This window comes from Saimiri boliviensis, chromosome 7 (genome assembly GCF_048565385.1).
Source record: "Saimiri boliviensis isolate mSaiBol1 chromosome 7, mSaiBol1.pri, whole genome shotgun sequence".
Taxonomy (NCBI): Eukaryota; Metazoa; Chordata; class Mammalia; order Primates; family Cebidae; genus Saimiri; species Saimiri boliviensis.
The window spans coordinates 79921929-79943827 of record NC_133455.1 but is presented as its reverse complement, the minus strand read 5'-3'; the positions used below and the strand labels follow the sequence as shown (position 1 = coordinate 79943827).

General features: G+C 39.1%; 1 non-coding gene across 1 annotated transcript; it reads right to left on the bottom strand.

The window, feature by feature from the left end:
- Nucleotides 1-1680: 1680 nt before the first annotated feature.
- LOC120365180 (small nucleolar RNA SNORD81) lies at nucleotides 1681-1757 on the bottom strand. The gene has a single exon (XR_005580188.1). It is a non-coding gene; the product is annotated as a small nucleolar RNA SNORD81 (small nucleolar RNA).
- Between the last annotated feature and the right edge of the window lie 20142 nt (nucleotides 1758-21899).

The following is a 21899-nucleotide window of genomic DNA, read 5'->3' as shown; positions in this document are numbered from 1 at the left end:
AGATATGCCAGTCATGTCTGCATATTTAGACCTCAGGATGATTTTAGCTAATGATTTTTATATTAGTCCTTTCTCACATTGCTATAAAGAACTACCTGAGACTGGGTAATTTGTAAAGAAAAGAGGTTTAATTAGCTCACTGTTGCACACGCTGTATAGGAAGCATGGCTGGGGAGGACTCAGGAAATTTATAATCATGGCAGATGGCAAAGGGGAAGCAAGCACATCTTCACATGGCCTGTTGGAGAGAGAGAGTGAAGAGGGAAGTGCTACACACTTTTAAACAACCAGATTTCATAAGAACTCACTATCATGAGAATAGCAAGGGGGAAATTTGCCCCTATGACCCAATCAACTTCTATCAGGTCCCTCCCGCAACAGTGGGGATTACAATTCAACATGAAATTTGGGTGAGGACACAGAGCCAAACCATAACAATTGTCATCTTCACTCCCCAGCTTTCAGGGAGACTTCAGGAAGTTAATGTCCTCTGTCAACTTGTGACCTAGATACTCTGGCTAACTATACCTTCAAACTCAAAAGGGCTGATAGACTTTTGGGTCTCTTAGAAATTGCAGAACCTAAACTTTAGGGTGATCTTGGAATTTATCATCTATTTCCGAGTGATAGATATGCTAATGATGCTAGAATAAGAAGTGTGCTGGGATAATGGGTACAAATTATGTCTACTTGGAACAAACAAGGAGATATGGTGAGCCTACCAAATTTAGAACATGCTTTCTGGAATCAACCTGGAAGCATCAGAAAGATCTTAACAAAACCTCCACAACCAAGGAGATATACTCAATCTCCCTGAGCCCGCCAGATTTTGACTCACAGTTGAAAAAGAGGCCTTAGATGATTTGGAAGTAGGATCCAGAGTGATCCCAAAATTCAGACTGCTAATCCTAGGAAGAAGAAAAATATCTTCCCTGAGGACCACCCCCTTTCACCATCCTATTAAGCCCCACGGTTTCAAACAACCAAACAATGTCGTAAGGCAAAGTGTGCCCTGGGGCACCTGAGCATTTTTTTTTTTTTTAGTTTTTGAATTTTTGTGGGTACATAGTAGATGTATATATTTATGGGGTACATGAGATATTTTGATACAGACATATAATGTGTAATAATCACATCAGCATAAATGGGGTATCCATCACACCTGCTTTCAAATCCACAGCTGGCCTTTGGATATAGTCCCAAATCACAGGCAGAGACCCTCCGGTCTGATGGTGAGCTGCAATTTCTATTTTTTGCTTTGTTGACTAGTCTTCTCCTTTCTCAGCATTTCTTAGAAAATCTCAAATGTTTTACAGGCGTAATATAATTAATCTTCCCAGATTCTTCCACTTTTTCCATGCCTTTGTATTACAGCATTGTCTTAATCTTTTGTTTCCAATCTTTCCTATCTGTTGACATTTCCATCTCTTTTTTTTTTTTGATTGCAGCCATTTATTGAAATTGGAGACATTTTTTAATCTTCTTGAGACTCCATATCAAGCTGTCTACAAAGTCCACTGGGAGGCCGAGGATCATTTGAGCCCAGGAGTTTGAGGCTGTGGTGAGCCTCAAAGGGCCACCGCACTACAGCCTGGGTGAGGAAAGACCCTGTCTTAGTAAATAAAAAGACAACTTTTAGCCACATTTCCAGACTTCAATTAAAATGCTACATGGGGAATGCAGAATATCAGATATTTTATTGTCATCAAGTAATCAGTGAGAGAGTTCAAGTTGGAGTGAAATCATCATGTATGACATTTCCATCTCTTAACTTTCCTCTTTTCCACATTATTCTTTTTTGTATTTTTATTTATTTATTTATTTTGAGGTGTAGTCTCACTCTGTCACCCAGGTTGGAGTCAGTAATGCAATCTCAGCTCACTGCAATCTCCACCTCCCAGATTCAAGCAATTTTCTTGCCTCAGCATCCCGAGTAGCTGAAACTACAGGCGTGTGCCACCACGCTGAGTTAATTTTTGTATTTTTAGTAGAGATAGGGTTTCACCATATTGGCCATGCTGGTCTCAAACTCCTGACCTCGTGATCTGCCTATCTCGGCCTCTCAAAATGCTGGGATTACAGGCGTAAGCCACTGCACCGGGCCCACATTATTCTTTCTATCTGGATGCCATGACAGGAAGCTTGACTAGAGGAAGGCCACAATTAACATATGAGGATGTATTGAAAGATGAAGAGATAAACATGACTGGTAGGAAAGGAAAGTGATGGTTGAAAACTCTTATCTAGTTTAAAAGATCTTTGGAAATAGGTGTAATCCACAGTTTCAGATAGAAAAGCCGAGAAACAACATTTGTATCTGAGTGTTATTTTTGAAAATGTAAGGACTTGTGTAAGGACTTGTGAAAATGTAAGGATTTGTTTGTCATCACAGACTTTATCTTTCCTAAATCCTGAGAGCAACCAAGAGACTGTGAATAGGCAAAATCCACCCAAACGTTTATTTCTGGTCATTTAGAATCAGTAACAGAGACAAGAATGAAACACAAAGCCTATGAGAACAATGTATTAGAATTTTATTTAAGAACCAAATACCAAGAGGGAGATGTTCAATGTTCTCTCACATTTCATCTTTATGAAATTTGTTGTTTAAGTTGTTTTATTACAACTGTCTTAACCTTTTCATATGTATATATTTTCATTCCCTGTTGCAGTTCACTGTCTTACAAGGTAAACACATTATTGCTTCTCTCTTTCATATAAACCGTGAACTTCCTCTCCATTTCTACAGATGAGAAAACTAACTGCCTTTATTTGTAATTCATTTCTGAACTCTCACTAAAGCATGAACCCCTGTACATTATCACAAGGCTAAACTCGGCAAATTACTTCCCTCCTTTTGACTAAAAAAAATAAATGAAAAGAGTCTTAGACAAATAAGGTTTGCATTTCTAGAGGAGTGGCATGAAAACTTCAAATAATAAAACTTGAAAGCAGGAAAGGTCATGCCACTGTGGATAGCTCTCCCTATATAAAACATTTGCCATTTTTTCAAGGTTTTTCACAAATTTAGTGGAGTTAGGGGCAATTTTCTTACCCTTTTCTAGGTAAAATAGAATGATTGCATTAAAGTCATTTAAAAAATCCATAATTTGTTTCCCTTTTCAGGATTATTGAAGTTTCAGATGATGAGTTCCAAAATTAAGGGTGTAAATTCTTAGAAAACCAAACCAAACTAAAAAAAGACAGAAACAAAGAAGAGGTTTATCACACATTAGAGCAAGTCAGTTCTTCATTTTTGCAATTTCACTCCCCTGAACTTTATGATTTTACATAAATTATATAGCTAGTAAAAGTAAAATTATTCATCTGAGAAAGAATTGCATAAAATGTGACAATTTTACTGAACTGAATGTGAGTGTTCAAAGTTTGACCAGATCTTTTACTAAATTGATGAATATTTTGAAATTCTATGACTATGAAAGCTTTTCTAGGAAAAAGTTTATATAGGAAAATATTTAGTAAAAACAAATAAACAAAACCTCTGACCTTTAGAATTATAACGAATAAGATATTCAAGATATTGTCATATCCTAAAAAACATACCTGGGAATTTAATAATGTTTTACTTAGCTTATCAGCTCCACTTAAATTAACACTGATTGAAATACAATCTACCCTTTTCTTCAATAAACTTTTCATTCATTCACAAATACAATGGGCCTCTCCCTGGAATGAGACGTTTAATTTTTTAAAAAGCCTGCTTGACCTGTAAAAGTTTTCAGTTAATCAGAGAAGCAAAACAAAATGTGAAATATGCACCAAGGAACTGAGGCTACTTTAGCATTTCCTTAGAATAAACATTGTCACTTATCACAGACTGTCCTATAAATCCTCGGAATTCTTCATAAAGTGAAGATTTCAAAATGTAATTGCCCTCTTAATTGGCAGTTAACAAATCCTATTAAAAAGTTAACAGGCTACCATACAAAAAAGAGAGAAAGAGAAATTGGAGTGAGAAGCTTAAGATTTGCATAAAGTCAGACTGCTTTCCCTCTCAATCCCTTCTGTTTATAGGAAAGGAATAGTTGTTAATGAAGATCAGACCAAGTTAGAAACCAACGTCTCTTGTTTCCAGGGTCAAACAACTCACAGGCCTTTAAATATTTAAAAAACAAAACAAGTTGCACAATCAATGTTATGCTTTAAGGAATCTACTTAAATAATCTCAGAGTGGTTTCAGATTTCATTCCTAGAAATAAAATGGAATCCAGAAACATAATAATCTTAAAACACTGAAAGGAAGACATCTGTATATGTGGTTATTGTTTGTTAGTGTATATATATGTTACAAACATATCAAGCTCTTTGATGAAAATTTAAGATTATATGCACCTGAATGATTAAACTAGAAGAAGTGTTATACATTTGTTTTAGTAGAATATGAAATAAAATCTTTATATACTTCAAGCATTTGGGAATACTAGTATAGAAATTAATAAATAAAAGCTTAAATCTCTCAAATGTTAGTAAGTCATCATTTTAAACGTGCCACATATTTTCCATGGAGAGTTAATAGGGTAGACAAGAAGCCTCTCTTGGACCATGGAAGTCCCAGTAGAATGAAAGCAGAGAAGTCTGAGTGAGAAACCCATGCTTGGCTCTTTTAACCACATTATTTATCACAATAATGAAATTCTATCAAAGACAGTGGTCAGGACGATGTATTACATGGCCAACTCATGAAGCATCGTTACCATCAGTAGCCAAAGACCTCAAGATTCTGGCCTCTCACAGACCAGCTTAACCTTTGTCCTACTTGGTTATTAATGCATCTGCACTACAGTAACGATGTTTACAACATAGCAATGCTCCCTTGCTACAGATGTACTGCCAGCATGCTTGCCATTTGAAGCAATGTTTTTTAACTCATGAAGTTGATATCCTTGCTTGGTTTAGGTTTGTGGGCTGATCCACAGGACCTTTCTTCCAGATGAGTGAACACTATGCCTGTGGCTGGCCACGTATGTCTTTTAATCGTTGAGTTCAAATAAAGCTGGGAGCATGCTGAGGGCTTTGGACCCAGGACAAGATGTCCCTTCCTACTCCAGAATCTCTGCTGCAGCCCTTCTCTGTTGGCCTTCAGTATTAATCTTCACGCAGGTTTAACTTACCTGTGTCAGACATGCAAGTTTAAGAGCACAAAGGTGTCTTTTCCTCTTTTTCCTTTACCTTTTACCCATCATCTCTACCTTTTAACCAAGGACTGGCAGGGATGACTTCCTGCAGTGAAAGAGGGTTTAAAGTGCAAATTGCTTTCAATGAGCTAGCATTTCTTTTTCTTTCTTTCTTTCTTTCTTTTTTGAGACAGGGTCACACTCTGTCGTCCAAGCTGAAGTGTACTCTGCAAACGTGGCTCACTGTAGCTTCAAGGGATCCTCCTGCCTCAGCTTTCCGAGTAGCTGAGTCACGACTACAGGCATGCGCCACCATGCCTGACTAATCTCTTAAAGTTTTTTGTAGAGGCTGGATGTGGTGGCTTATTCCTGTAATCCCAGCCCTTTGGGAGGCAGAGGTGGCGGATCACTGAGCTCAGGAGTTTGAGACTAGCCTGGACAGTGTGTTGAAGCCCTGTCTGTACTAAAAATATAAAAAAATCACCAGGCTTGATGGTGTGTGCCTGTGGTCCTAGCTACTTGGGATGCTGAGGTGGAAGAATCACTTGGGCCTAGGAAGCTGAGGTTGCAGTGAGCCTAGATTATGCTACTGCACTCCAGCCTGGGCAACAGAATGAGACCCAGTCTCAAAAAAATTTTTTTTTCTTTGTAGAGATGGGGTCTCACCCTGTTTCTTAGGCTTAGTATTTTAATTTTAACTTACACTACAGTATAAAGAATCCATAATTTTAACTTACACTACAGTATAAAGAATCCATAATTTTAACTTATACTACAGTATAAAGAATCCGTTCAGTGCCTGAAATGTTAATAGGTAGCATTTGTGCAGGCATTGTAAGAAGCACTTCACAATTCCCTCACTCACTAACCATCCCCAAGAAACTGTAACTATCCCCATTTTATAGCTAAGGACAATGAGGTTTAGGGAGGTTAAGTAACTTGTCCAAGGTTGCTGTAGGATAGAGCCCAGCCTCACTCATATGCTTATCATTCTCTGTTTTACCACCTCTTTTACTGTTTCTCGGAATGCTGCCATCTCCTGACTTATCCTCTGTCCTGTCTGTGAAAATCATCTGTGAGCTCCATTTAGAATCTTTTTACTGGCACTTTGCTCCAGAAGATCAATTTATTTCCTTTATTTAAGGGTTCTTAACCCAGGACTTAAGAAAGAATCTCTAGGGGTGGAGACTTGGGATAGGCGAATGCCTTGAAGTTGTTCATTTTCATGTATATGAACAGAAGTGCATTTTTCAGGAAGAGCAGTTCCCATGGTTTTCATCAGGTTCTCAAGGAATCTGTGACTGCAAAATATTAAACCTGTGACTTGATTCAATTTTCAGGGCAGAGAGGTAAGAGTGGATAAATTTGTCTGGAAAGTGGATTCTTGGTGAAATCAAAGTAGCACAAGTACAATTTACTGTGAACTCCACAAGTCTGTTCTGAATTTTTCTGGAGGATCTGTTATAAAAGCTTTGCCTAGTGCCCACAATTTAGTTCTGCACATCTCAGGTGTGATCAGCAGCATTTCAGGTATGATATAACCTGGGGCAGGTGTGTGAGGTGTGGGGATGGTGGAGCACGTAGAGGTATTTTTGATGGTTCTTTGGGAAAGGGATCTTGATTTCAGACTTTCTGGGTGCGGTGGCTCACGACGGTTCCTAGTACTTTGGGAGGCCATGGCAGGCAGATCATGAGATCAGGAGTTCGAGACCAGCCTGATCAGCATGGTGAATCCCTGTCTCTACTAAAGATCCAAAAGATTAGCTTGGTCTGGTGGTAGATGCCTGTAATCTCAGCTATTTGGGAGGCTGAGGTAGGAGACTCACTTGAACCGAGGAGGTGGAGGTTGCAGCGAACCAAGATGACACCATTGCACTCCAGCTTGGGTAACAGGGAGACACTCCATCTCAAAAAAAAAAAAAGAAAGAAAGAAAAGATGGTGACAGCTTTCTCAGATCTCTAAAGATGTATTCAATAGCCTCAGTGTTTATGATGCAGTTCACCTGGTTACACAGGATAAAATTACACACAACGGTCATATAAGGCCAGACTATTTTGATCATCATTAGCATGTTATGAGAAGTGAACATAAGTGAGATTTAATGAAATTTAAGGAAGGTATTCTGTGGTGGGTGAATAAGTAGGAATGATTTTAGAGAAAAACTATACTTTTCGAAAGAAAAAAACCCCTCAAATGCAAGGAAAAGGAAGAACAATGACTAATGAGGGAAATCCTAGTTTTAACTACTATTTGGATATTTACAGTTAAAATTAAGTTCTTACCACCTGGTCCTACATTTTCTCATAGATAGAAAGCACAATTAAATTTATAAGAAAAATAATTTCCCTCCACTGGGCACTCTGGCTCATGCCAGTAATCCCAGCTACTTGAGAAGCTGAGGCAGGAGGATCACTAGAGATCAGGAATTCAAGACCAGCCTGGTCAACATGGTGAGCACCCCCTCTCAAAAAAAAATAATTTCCTTCTGAAATATAGTGGTTGTCATTCTGGGGGTGGCAATGGTAGAGAGGTGGAGAGTGGAATGAATTAGACGTGGTAGTATATTTTTTTCTACTGAAAAAAAGGAGGACAGATCTAAGGTGGTTTAACATGTGTAACTAAAGTCTGAAGGACCTGTATGTACAATGTCAATAAGTATTGAGGAACTTTACCAGAGGAGGCTATTGCTGACAGCTGAGCTGGATCCAAGAAGCTAGTCCCAAGCAGGAGGAAATCAAATCAGGAGTGACCATTGAAATTCCTAGACAGAAAAAAAAAAGACAAAAAGGAAGCCAGGAGCCGCTGTGTGGGGCATCTTTTGTGTCTATCTGTGAGGCAGGCAACATGGAGAAGGAAGTTAGACTGAAAGGTAGATCTTGGTTATAAGCTGAAAAGAATCTTCAGGACTAAATTAATGAAGATGTAACTGCCCAGTGGGTTCATTTTGCTTGCTGCCCAAACATAGCCCATTTATTAAGACAGGAGAATTGCAATAGAGAAAGAGTAATTCATTCAGAGCCAGCTAAAAAGACACTGGAGTTTTATTATTACTCAAATCAGCCTCCTTGAAAATTTGGAGACTAGAGTTTTCCAAACTCTAGTTTGGAAGGTGGAGGACCAGGGAGTAGGGAATGCTGATTGGTTGAGTTGGAGATGAAATCATAGGGAAGCTGTCCTCTTGCACTGAATCAGTTCCTGGGTGGGCGCCACAAAGCTGGTTGTTTGAGTGGAGCCATCTGCCATTAAAAACGTAAAAACCTCAAAAGACATTTCAAAAGGCTAACCTTAGGTTCTACATATAGTGACGTCATCTGCAGGAGTAATTGGGGAAGTTGCAAATCTTGTGACTTCCGGAATAATGTCTGGGAATTATTTAACTATACCTACATATTAGAAAAATTCAGGACCCTCTTATCCTCCTGCCTTGGTGGCCTTTCATTAGTTTTACAAGGGCAGTGTAGTTAGGGGGAAGGACTATTACCATTTAAACTATAAACTGAATTTCTTCCAAAGTTGGCTTGGCCCCTGCTCAGGAATGACGGAAGACAGCCAGCAGGTGAGACTAGAAGCAAAATGGAGTCAGCCATGTTAGATTTCTCTTATGGTCATAATTTTGCAAAGGTGGTTTCAAAGATATGTAGCACATGAGAGATATTATACTACAAAGCACTTTTAAACCTTGGCTAGGGGCAACAAGACAACATGAAACTGTAGTGTTAGCCCTTGGTTATACATGGTTTACATTACCAATTCTCTGTGCACACGAAAGTCATGCAAACTCATTGTAAAATGTGTTTTGCAGTGTGTACAAAACTATACAGAATTATATAACCTCTGGATACAATCTGTAACCTAAAAGTCTACTTGACTCTTCCCTGTATTCCAAGTACTTTTCCCAGAGGCAACCAGTGTTGATAATTTTATGTGATCAGTGAATTTATGAAATTCTGTACCTTTTATGTGATCGGTGAATTTACGAAACTATGCACCACCTGCATATACACATATGCACATGATTTTTTTCAGATCCATGTGTGTATCTTATGCAGTATATTATACTTAACAGTATATCACTGTCTCCTCACCTTTTCAATGCATGAAAGATCTTCATTCAACTAATGGCTGCACATGATTTTGAAGTATCAAATATTGTAATTTGTTTAACCATGTCTCCTTCCCCATCCCATCTTTAGCAGAAACCTTTCAGAGGCCATTCATTCATTCATTGGATTTTGGACATCACCATCAGCATGGGCCCATGTCAAACATCTGGATAGGAATATATAAGTTACCTATACTGTATGCTCAAGGCTTAAAATCAAATAAAGGAGGTAAGATTTAATTGTATTAATATAGTTGTAAAATCTAAGGCAGTTTAAAGCCACCTTAATTCCCTTCTGCTCTAAAGCAGAGTGTTAGTAGGAAAGGAGTAAATAAACAAATAAATAACCAATTTGCACCCCCAGATAAATGTTTCCTGGACAAAGAGTCCAGGAGTTTAGATGCACTGGAGCTGGTTTTCAGCAGGGCTTCCCTACCCCTGTCCTGCAGCACCACCCAATCAATCTTCCTGCAGCAGAGCTTTGATCATGTCACTGCTCTATTCAGAAAACTCCCATGACCCTCCGTGGCCTGACGTCTTTCCCCATCTGCTACGGAAGGTATTTCATCCACGTTATTTCATCCATGACCCTGTCCCATTAGAATTGTGATGTGGTTGAAAGTGCCTTGGAGTTGTTATTACAAGGCTTGGGTGTGAATTCTGCTTCTGTCACTTTTTAGCTGAGTGACCTTGGGCAATCCTTGCAACTTCCCCAGATTTAGCTTCTTCATTTGTCAACCATTGATATTGCCCATATCATAGGTTTGGCATAACATTAAATGAAATAATATGGGTGAAAGCTCTTTGTTAAGTGTGACGTGTCCTGTGAGCACATGCACATATGAAATACAACTTTATAAAACTACTCAGTAATCACCTATTTATAAATATGGCTAGTGCTTTCCTGTAAAATATGCCTGTAAGTCATTATATACCCCCACCCACCTTGGAGTGGGATATTTGTTTTGGACTCTGAGGTCTGAAAGGAATTTGAGAAGAAAATGGGGAAAGGCATTTCAGTCTGATGGAATGGCATAAGAATGTGTTAGGAGGTTTTAAGGCCTACAGTGTATTTGGGGAACAGCAAATCATTTGCTTGCTCAAGTGCAAGGTTTACCCAGAGGAAAAGCAGGAGCTCACCTTGGAAAGAACTGGAATCAAATGTGAAGGCTCCCAAAAGCTGGGCCAGGGGGTTTGTACTCAGGTGATAGGGGTCATGGGAGGTTTTTGAGCAGATAAATAATTTCTCAGTCTTGTGAAGGATGGAATGACAGAGGATGGTTTGAGGTGAAGAAGGTGCCTGGGACGCTGTGGCTAGGACATGTGTTGAAAGATCAGTTGCTGAGCCCACATTCTGACCAAGGAAACAGAGAGGCATAAAGATAAGTTAGTGATATTGTTGTGAAATCATTGGCTGGATTTTTTGTGTGTGTGGTCTGTGATTGAACCCTGGGGAAGAGGAATAAAGACAGATCAAGGAGATTTTAAGCTTGATGGTAATCTTGGGTTAGAGGAAATGGATCTGTTGAGGATCAGAGAACATGAGGATGATGTGTGTGTGTGGTTATTTATTTGCCTGGGATGTGGTGACAATGAAAGAGAAAATAGAAAATAAGCCAGCAGTGATACCTGAACTAGCCAGGAAGGCAGCAGCCTGGGGGTGGGGCAGTGCCCCAAGTTTCTCACAAACCTAACTGATTCCAAAGCTGGACTGTGACATTCTCTAGGAACACAAAAGGCACCCAGAAAATTAATAGTAAAATCGAGACTTGGCACAAATCTGAAATCTTAAGGGAACAGTTTTCAAAACGCACTTATTGGAAACAATAAACTTGCTAATTATAATTTATTCTCAAATTCCTTTTCAATTCATGAGTTTCTTTCAAAGGATTTGGCTTAGAAACTTTGTTAACCATGTTTCAGTGACCATATAGCCTGAAAAGGGATCCAGATGCCATTTCTTTACAAATAGTCTTCAATTCATTTTACCATTTCAAACTCACTTTGATTTCTAATATGTTTGAATAAATAAGGTTGTGCTGCAAAGCTAATCTGTTTCCTGAGGATTTGAGAAATAACTTGGAAATCAACTATAAACACTATTCTCAGGAAAAACCCAATGCTTTGTAGCCAGATGTCCATCAAAGCACCATAACTGAGAAAAAGCCTTCACTGGCATTACTCACCAAAGGAAATAAGAATTTCTCCCAATTGTCGAAACTAATAAAAACTTCTTTATGTGGGTTTGCTCCATTTCATCTTATAATCTACTATTACCTATACTGAAAGCAGTAACAAAGTATAGTTCACTGTAAAAATAAAAGTAAGTATAAATGAGAACTTGTAATGGAAGTAGGTTCTCACATAGGAACAATAACTGGCATTGGGAAATGCAGTGGTATAAATCCCAGACTTGAAAAGCATGCAATTTTATATTGTCTAATTTATTATAAATTTGTACATAGTTTAAGTATTTTAAAGGACTTAGATTTTTGTTGCAACCTTTAAAATTAAAATCACATTATTGAACCTTCTTGAAACATTACCAAGATAATAATAAATAATAGTTCATATTTTCATACATTATACAATTGGGGGTGGTTATTAGATTCAAAAGCATCGAGCATCTGTTGAAGGTAAGGAAAAGCAAACGCAATGGAAACAATCCCTCCACACATGTAACGGAGTGTCAAGAAATTGATAGTCTTTTTGACTGGTTCATTTTCTAACAGCCACAGACACTAATACCTGTCTTTTTTTTTTTTTTAAAGAAAAGAAAAAATTAAAAAAAAAAAAAATTCTCTGTAGAAGCCTAGTGAGGCCTGCTGACGATATAGAAACATTGGAATGAATGTGTGACAAGTGAATAAGAGCCACAGAGGTCTGTATCCTTATTCCACATGGCCTGAAGTGAGTCTGATGGGATTTCAGATTGTGGCCAGAGATAGCAGAGGATCATGCAAAGATCCTGAATGAAAACTTCAGATTTCTGAATCAAAACCTCAAATTCAGGTCAAGTTTGCTGGGAGGTTTGCTGAGGCTCATGAACCTCTCCGTGAACCTGCCTCAAGACCTAAACTAGATAAGGGAAAATTTCAAATAAACCTGAGATGAATTATAGTTCCAGGTGGAAATCAAGCAAAATCCAGTTTCATCTGTGTTTCAGTTTACATTTAGAATGAGAATCTACAGAAACCAGAAATGTGTGCCATCTCCCAGCTTCTCATGAACCTCACACAACCAGAAAACACTGAAGCTAAAGAAGAACAGATCAAGCTAAAGAGCTTTTTGTAATAGACATGCTTTCAACGTATACAAACATATAACCCAGCAACTACATTGCTTCATTGAAATGGAGGCTTCAGGATTCTGAGCCTATAGGTGTCTGGCATAATACCTCATCCTATCCTGAAATAATTGCCAATAGCTTGGAACAAAGCTACGCATGCTGAGTAGTTACTCTTTATAACCCTCTGGCTGGTAGGATGCACAGACTGTCATTGCATAGATAGAGAAATCAAGGCGGGCAACATTATCTGTTACTGACTGTAAGGCCCAGGGTCACATAACTACACAGAAAATTTAAGCATGGTAAAGGAGGAAGGGCTGACTATTCCTTGGCCCTCACTGTCTGTCCTGCCACTGTCTCTTTAAAAAAAATGAAGATGATGTGATTTTATAACCTTTAACAATGTATTGAGTACCCAGAGAAGGAAGAATTGAATTTGGGAAGGTGACTGGGGTGACTGACTGTTGGAAAGATAATTTCCCCTGGAGAGACAAGAGAAGCCTTAGCCCTGGCACAGAAGCAAGAAGTAGGCAGAGAAGGAGAACACCACCCTGGGGCAGAGGAAACCCAAAATAGCTCAGTAAACATCAACCACAGTGTGTGTTGTGTGTGCATGTACACAAGCATTCATGCGTGCATGTGTGCACAGAAAGTTTGGAGACAGGAAAACTCCCACATTGCTGAGACAGAGATATGGAGAGAATGAATTATAGCAGCTGCAATAATTACTCTCAGTACAGTTCAGGAGTCACTTGAGATCTTGCTGTGGATGGAAAGGGAGTTGAAGGAAATTGGGGTTTCAGCAGTGGCACAAGTGCTGGTCCCTGCAATCAACCAGAGATCCTCATTTCATTGCCCTCATGTCACATGTATCCTTAGCTTTTTACCCCCTCAGGCTAAGTCGTCTGGCCAACACCTGGAGCCTATTTACAATATGCACCTCTATCTCCCACCTACCCACTACTTTATGTTTCCTTAAGACAAGATTTGTGAGAATTTGAACATGGGCAGGGCTAGAGACTAGCTTGTATGACTTAAGAATTACTGTATAATAAGGTGTAGCTAAAATGTTTACATGTGAAGGAAGTGTTAAGTATCACAGAAATACAGACAAATATTTGAGACTTTCATTAAGTTCTTTCCTATCTATTTGCAGATGGCTTAAGGATGTTTTTTCTTTAAATAAAGCAGTCTTTCAGCCAATTCTAAATATAATATGTGCTTGAAAAACATGGAAATATTTTACCTGTTTGGAGACGACTTCTCATTTCAGTTTTTCTCCTCCCCTCTTTTCTTCTGTCTTTCCCTTTCCTCTCCCCTAAATGAAGCTGTCCAATTTGGGAAGTTTTTTTTTCCCCTTGTTTTAACCAATAAAACATACTGCTGTTTGTTGACTGTTGGGTTTCATTTTGCATTCATGTATAAATAATTGACTAAATCATGTCTCCAATGTAGAATAACTTCAATGAAATCAACAAACAAATTGGTCTTGCTTCAATATAAAGGTAGAGGCAGATTCTCACATATCTATTTTCAGGTAAATGGCTTAGATTCCCCTTCATGTTAGCAGAAGACTCTTAATACTGTCTAATGTGTTCAAACTCTAGAGAGAGGAGACAAAGGAACGTGATTTATCTTATGGTAGATTAATTTCTGTAAGAATGAATCATTATAAATTAGAAATGGATTGAAATAAAATGAAAATTGGGTGCTAATTTAGAAATAGGCTTATGTTACATGAGCCAGCTGCTGAAGACCTTTAAATGGTTCAGCAGGTCCCTTAAAATCATTGAGGTATGCCTACAAACACTGCCTGAGTTCTCTGCAGAGCACTGTGTGGGTAAGCTTGAGAAGACACTAACACTCAAGCTTGGAATAAATAACTCCAACCTTAATCCCTAGCCCTCTACCTCATTCCCACTATTTTCTTATATTGGGCCATTCTCATATTGCCATAAAGAAATGCATGAGACTGGATAATGTATAAAGAAATGAGGTTTAAATTGGCTCATGGTTTTATAGGCTGTACAGGAAGCATCATGCTGGCATCTGCTTGGCCTCTGGTGAGGCCTTAGGACACTTATAGTCATGGCAGAAACTGAAGGGGAAACAAGAACATCACATGGCCAGAGTAGGAGCAAGGGAGAGAGGGGGAGGTGCTACACACTTTTAAATGACCAGATCTCACAGAAACTCACTTACTATCATAAGGATAGCACTAAGAGGGATGGTGCTGAGCCATTCATGAGAGATCTACCCTATGATTCAGTCACCTCCCACCAGGCCCCACTTCCAACATTGGGGATTTCAATGACATTTGGGCAGAGACAAACACCTAAACTGTATCATCCCTGCATGCAGTGAAAATTGAATAAAGACTATATTGTCAATTCCAAGATGTGCTTCCTCTTTCCCATTGTAACATCTCTGATATTGTGTAGTCATTGACATTTTACAGTTACTGTTGGGCAGGTGGAAGTCTTGACATAATTGTCATTGCTTCTGTTCACATAACCTTGAATTATGTTGATGTTCTGTAAGCATGACTAGATCGTTGCAACCCTTCAACATTTTAGTCAGGAAATGGTTAAAAGATAATTTGAGGAAAAAATATAAATTCTTGCTTTTGTCTGAGAGCTTTCCTTTGAGGTCTGGTGAGATCAAAGAATTACCGGCATTTCCAGAAACATGTGGCTAGAAGTTGAAAGAAATTCCCAGTGGTAACAGTGGAGAACTCTTGTGCTGCAAAGAAATTTTTGATAGCATAGAGAATAATATTGTGTGAGCTGAAAATCATGAAGCAGGAGTGATGCCACCAACATGGTGGAATAGAAGCTTCTGACTCGCCTACCACCCAAATATGCATCAAATATATATCTATTCACAGATAAATTCTGTCTGAGAGAAAAATCAGAGACCAAATGAGAGACTCCTACCCACCACCGAACTAAGGATACATTCACACTGAAGGGGTAGGAAAAGCTGAGGCACACTTAGGCATGAACCCCACACAGGCTGGGCTCTGCTCCATAAATTGGGAAAGAAATCTCAAAAACCAATTTCTCTCTGAGGAAAGGAGGATCTGGGCCTTACATATTGGGCCCGAACTCTGTTTCCTCACAGTTTGACTCAATTCACCAACTATGGGAGTGGAGGGAATTAGACACATGCTAGTTCTCTTTAGCCTACATGAAAAAAGTGGTGGTTTTATAAGAGTGAGCCAGCACTTCCAAGGACTTCATCTCTCTGGGAGCAGTGCATAGTAGGTGCTTAAAAAATTATAGCCATCACCAGGTGCAGTGGCTCATGCCTGTAATCCCAGCACTTTGGAAGGCCAAGGCAGGTGGATCACTTGAGGTCAGGAGTTTGAGACCAGCCTGACCAACATGGTGAAACCCTCTCTCTTCTAAAAACAAAAGTTAGCCGGGCATGGTGGTGTGCACCTGTAGTCCCAGCTACTCGGGAGGTTGAGACAGAAGAATTGCTTGAACCCAGGAGGCAGTGAGCCCAGATTGTGCCACTGCACTGCAGTTTGGCTGACAGAGCAAGACTGTCTCAAAAAAACCCAAAAAACAAAAAACAAACCATAGCCCTCTGGTTTAGCCTAGAAGGGGTATTAAAAAAAGCTCTCTAGTGGCAATCTGGTGATCTAGCTTCTAACTAACTTGCATCAGGGAGTTAAATAGACAGTCAATTTTTTTTCTTTTTTTGAAACAGGGTCTTTATCTGTCGCCCAGGCTGGAGTGCAGTGGTACAATCTGGGCTCACTGCAGGCTCAATTTCCTAGGCTCATGCAATTCTCCTACCTTGGCTTCTCAAGTAGCTGAGGCCATAGGCACATACCACCACACTGCTAATTTTTTTTTTTTTTTTTCAGTAGAAACCAGGAGGTCTTGCCATGTTGCTCAGGTTGGTCTTGAACTCTTGGGCTCAAGCAATCCTTCACCTGCAGCCTCCTAAAATGCTGGGATGACAGGTGTGAACCACCAATTCCAGCCTTAGACAGTCAATTTTTAACCCTCCACCAGCCTGGGAGGAGTTTACACTCACCTCAAGCACCCTAACTCTTACAATATCCACTGAAGTGATTGCATTCTAAATCTCTTAGCTCAGGGAGCTGAAGGACTGGCACACACATGTTTTTCTAAACCACAGGGGGAAAATAAAAGGTTATTTTATATGGACATGTGAGCTCTTTAAAGGATTCTAGCCCCTGGGACTAATGCCATGAAGGGATTTAAAAACACAGCCATTTCCCTCTGGAAGGGGTTTATGAAACACCCCTCCAGAGACTACTTGGTGGTCTGACTTCTAACTTGTATTGGGGAGTTAAATGGATAGTCAGTTATTAATCTGCTGTCAGCCTGGGAAAAACTTGCACTCACACTGAGATCTCTAATTTTTATAATATCCACCTAAGAAATGGCATCCTAAATCTCCTAACTGAAAGCAGAAGAGACTGGCATATGCGTCTCTCCAGACTGCAGGAAAAAAGTCACATTTAAAAATGGGTGTACGATCACTCCCAGGGTTTTCATCCCTCTAGAGTGGTACAGAGAAGGGGCTTTAAAAACAGCCCGAGCCAGGTGCAGTGACTCATGCCTGTAATACCAGCACTTTTTGAGGCAGAAGCAGGTGGATCACTTGAGGTCAGGAGTTTGAGACCATCCTGGCCAACATATTGACATCCTGTCTCTACCAAAAATTAGCCGGGCGTGGTGGCACATGCCTGTAGTTCCAGCTGCTGTGGCAGCTCAGGCAGAAGAATTGCTTGAACCTGGGAGGAAGAGGTTGCAGTGAGCTGAGATTGCACCACTGTACCCCAGCCTGGGCGAGAGTGAGAACCTGTCTCAAAAATAATAATAAAAAATAAAAATTTAAAAAGTAAATAAAACTTGGCATGGTCAGGTGTCTTATGCCTGTAATCCCAGCACTTTGGGAGGACAAGGCAGGCAGATCAGCTGAGATCAGGAGTTCAGGATCAGCCTGGCCAACATGGTGAAACCCCATTTCTACTAAAAACACAAAAATTAGCTGGGCATAGTGGCATGTGCCTGTAGTCCCAGCTACTCAGGAGGCTGAGACAGGGGAATCACTTGAACTCAGGAGGCAGAGGTTGTAGTGAGCCGAGGTCATGCCATTGTGCTCCAGTCTGGGTGACAGAATACTGTCTCAAAAAATAAAATAAAATAAATAAATAAATAAATAAATAAATAAATAAATAAATAACTCTCAGCCCCTTGGTTCTCTCCAGAAGGAATTTAAGACACACATGAAAAGCTCCAATTTTTAAAGCTACCTCCTGAAAGACTTCTTCTTAAACCTAGCAAATATGGGAACAGAAGGGACTAGGCATATGCAAGTCTCCCTTGATCACAGAACAAACAGATGTTTTAAAACAGGTGTCCAACCACTTCCAGGGGTTGTACCCCTTTAGAACAGTGCATAAAAAGGTCAGGAATGTGAAGGTCTAACTTTCTGTCTGGAAGGGATGTATAACACACACTCCCAGTGGCTACTTGGACAACTGGTCTCCAAAGAACAAGCATCAGGGAGCTAATGGGGCAAACCAACGGCAGCCCTTTAGTAGCCAGAACCAGAGCTTGATATTTCACAGGACCTCCCCTGGCTCACCCCAGAGATAAATCCATGTCTGTATATCCCTTCTAGAAAGAGTTCAACCATGAACCAAATGCCACAACTTCCATAGCTCCCATCTAAGAAACTGTCTGCTTAACAACCTAGCTATGGAAGTTGAGAATGCTTTGTAATTTTGAGTGACTCTATTTTGATTATAGAAATCAAACAGGTAGATGTATAACAGGCACACTCCTAGAAGCTATAGAAATCAAACAGGTAGATGTATAACAGGCACACTCCTGATCCCTCCAGGATCAGAAGGTACAGCCTGAATTGTGAGTACAGCATCTACCATAGATCCTCTTTCCAGTTTAATGCAGAGAAATAAACACCTTCACCCAGCCCCACCATGAAGACAGAAAGAACTGGAACACACATCTGACACTCCAATCTTCTCAGCTACATCTAAAATTACTAGCGTCTATCATACTAGTCTTAGGGTACTGAAGACTTGGCATATCCTAAGCTCTAGAAAGCCACCAAAAACAGAGATAGCACCCTGGACAAACAGATTTGAGAGGCACCTTAAAAATCTTTGGCTGGAGAGATCAATGAAAACCTTCTAACAAGGCCAGTCTAACAAGATGAAGAAAGGTAGTTATCTTATTTAGTGTACAGAAACTAACACAGAGAATTAAGAAAAATGAAGAAACAGGGGAATATATTCCAAATAAAAGAATAAAATAAACCTCCAGGAACTGACTCAAATGAAATGAAATTTTGTGATTTACCTGACAGGAAATTAAACATAGTAGTCAAAGATGCTCATGGAGTTCAAGTCAGCAATGCAAGAATAAGCTGAGGACTTTAACAAAAACAACGTATAAAATATGCCAAAAGAAAACAAGAATGCTATGGCTAAACTGAAAAATGCTATAACTAAACTGAAAAAGTTGGCCGAGGAGTCCAATAACAGTCTAGATCAAGCAGAAGAAAGGATCAGTTACTTTAAGACATATCAATAGAAATCACCCATTCTGAAGAGAAAAAAGAACTGGAAAAATGTGAATATAGCTTTAGAGACGTATGAGACATCATCATATGGACTAACTTTTTTTTTTTTTTTTTTTTTTTGAGACGGAGTTTCGCTCTTGTTACCCAGGCTGGAGTGCAATGGCGCGATCTTGGCTCACCGCAACCTCCGCCTCCTGGGTTCAGGCAATTCTCCTGCCACAGCCTCCTGAGTAGCTGGGATTACAAGCACGTGCCACCATGCCCAGCTAATTTTTTGTATTTTAAGTAGAGACGGGGTTTCACCATGTTGACCAGGATGGTCTCGATCTCTTGACCTTGTGATCCACCCGCCCTGGCCTCCCAAAGTGCTGGGATTACAGGCTTGAGCCACCGCGCCCGGCCCATATGGACTAACTTACACAGTATTGACATGCCAAAAGGAAGAGAAAAAGAGGAAAGGAGAGAAAATATATTTGAAGAAATAATGGCAGAAAACTTCCCATGTCTGATGAAGAATTAGGAAACCACATTTAGGAAGCTTAAAACACACCAAATGAGATCCCAGAGACTCACACCACTATACATCATACTCAAATCATCAAAAGTTAAAGACAAAGAGGGCATATTGAAAGAAGAAAGAGAAAATTGTCACATATAGGGGAACCCTCATAAGACTATCCACATCCCTCTCAGCAGAAGCCTTGCAATGTAGTAGGGAGTAGGAGTATATATGCAAAATCCTGAAAGAAAAAGCCTTCAACCAGAATATATGTCTTTCAAAATGCACCCAGAATACTGTCTTTCAAAAATAAAGATATGAAAAAGACTTTCTCAGACAAATGAAAGCTGAAAGAGTTTATCACACCACAGGACCTGTATTACAAAATACACTAAAGGAAGTTCTCCAATCAGAAGAAAGAGGATTTTAATGAGTCACAAAAATATGTGAAATTATAAAACTCACTCAAATTCAAAACTGTAACAATAGTGGTTAAATTGACACTGTAACAATGGTGGTTAAATCAATTATATCTCTAGTATAAAGGTCAAAATGCAAAACTATTAAAAAATAATTAAAGTTACAGTAATTTTCTAAGGGATACATATTTTAAAAAGTATAAAGTATAACATTAAAAACATAAAACATGGGAGGAGGGTGAGTAAAAGTAGAGTGTGTATGCAATCAAAATTAACTAGCTATTATCAGCTTCTATTATGGTATGGTTAGCTATTATCAGCTTAAATTAACGTGTTATAAGCATAAGATACTTTATGTAAGCCTCAGGGTAACTACAAAGCAAAAATAAGGCTAAAATTGATACATGAAAAAGAAAATAACCAAAGCATACCACTAACAAAGATATCAAAGCATAAAGAAAGAAAACAAGAGAGGGAGAAAGGAACAAAGAATCAATGAAACAACTAGAGACAACTAACAAGATAATAGGATTGAGTTCATACCTATCAGTAATGAGCTTGAATGTAAAAATTGATTAAATTTTCAACGAAAAAAATCTAGAGTGGCTGAATGAATAAAAAAACAAACAAACAAACAAACAAACAAACAAACAAAAAACAAGACCCAACTCCATCCTACCTACAAAAGAGTTACCTTACCTGTAAGGAAATACATAGACTAAAAATGAAAGGATGGAAAAAAAATTCATGAAAATGGAAATCAAAAGAGAGCAGGAGTTGCTATACTTGCATCAGGTAAAACAGACTTTAAGTCAAAAACTGTAAAAAGTGGCCGGGCGTGGTGGCTCATGCCTGTAATCCCAGCACTTTGGGAGGACAAGGCAGCCAGATCACAAAGTCAGGAGTTCGAGACCATCCTGGTTCACACAGTAAAACCCCGTCTCTACTAAAAATGCAAAAAAATTAGCCAGGCATGGTGGTGTGTACCTGTAGTCCCAGCTACTCAGGAGGCTGAGGCAGGAGAATTGCTTGAACTCAGGAGGCAGAGGTTGTAGTGAGCTGAGATCATGCCACTGCACTCCAGCCTGGGTGATACAGGAAGACTCTGTCTCAAAAATAAATAAATAAATAAATAAATAAATAAATAAATAAATACTGTAAAAAGAGACAAAGAAGATAATTACATAATGGTAAAGAAGTCTTCAGCAAGAGGATATAATGATTATAAATATATGTGCACCCAAAACTAGAGTATCCAAATGTATAAAGCAACTATTAGTAGATCAAAAGAGAAAGATAGCCTGCCATATATACATAGTAAGGTACCTCAACATTTTACATTCAGCAGTGGACAGAGTATTCAATCAGAAAATTAACACAGAAACCAAACTCTAGACTAAACTAAATGAGCCTAACAAACATTTATAGAACATTTCATCCCACAGTTGCAGAACACACCTTCTCATCAGCAAATGTAACAATGAAGCCATCTATGACAAACCCACATTAACATCATACCAAATGGGGGAAAGTTGAAAGACTTTCTTCTAAGATATGGAACAAGATTAGGATGCCCACTTTCACCACTGTTATTCAACATAATACTGAAAGTCCTAGCCAAAGCAATTAAGCAAGAGAAATAAAAAGACATCCAATTTGGAAAGGAGGAAGTCCGATTGTCCCTGTTTGCAGACAAGATCTTATATTTAGAAAAACTTAAAGACTCCACCCAAAAACTGTTAGAAATGATAGAGTCAGAAAAGTTACAGGATACAAAATCAACATACAAATTTAGTAGTGTTTCTATATACCAATAGCAAACAATCTGAAAAGAAATCAAGAAAACAATCCTATTTACAG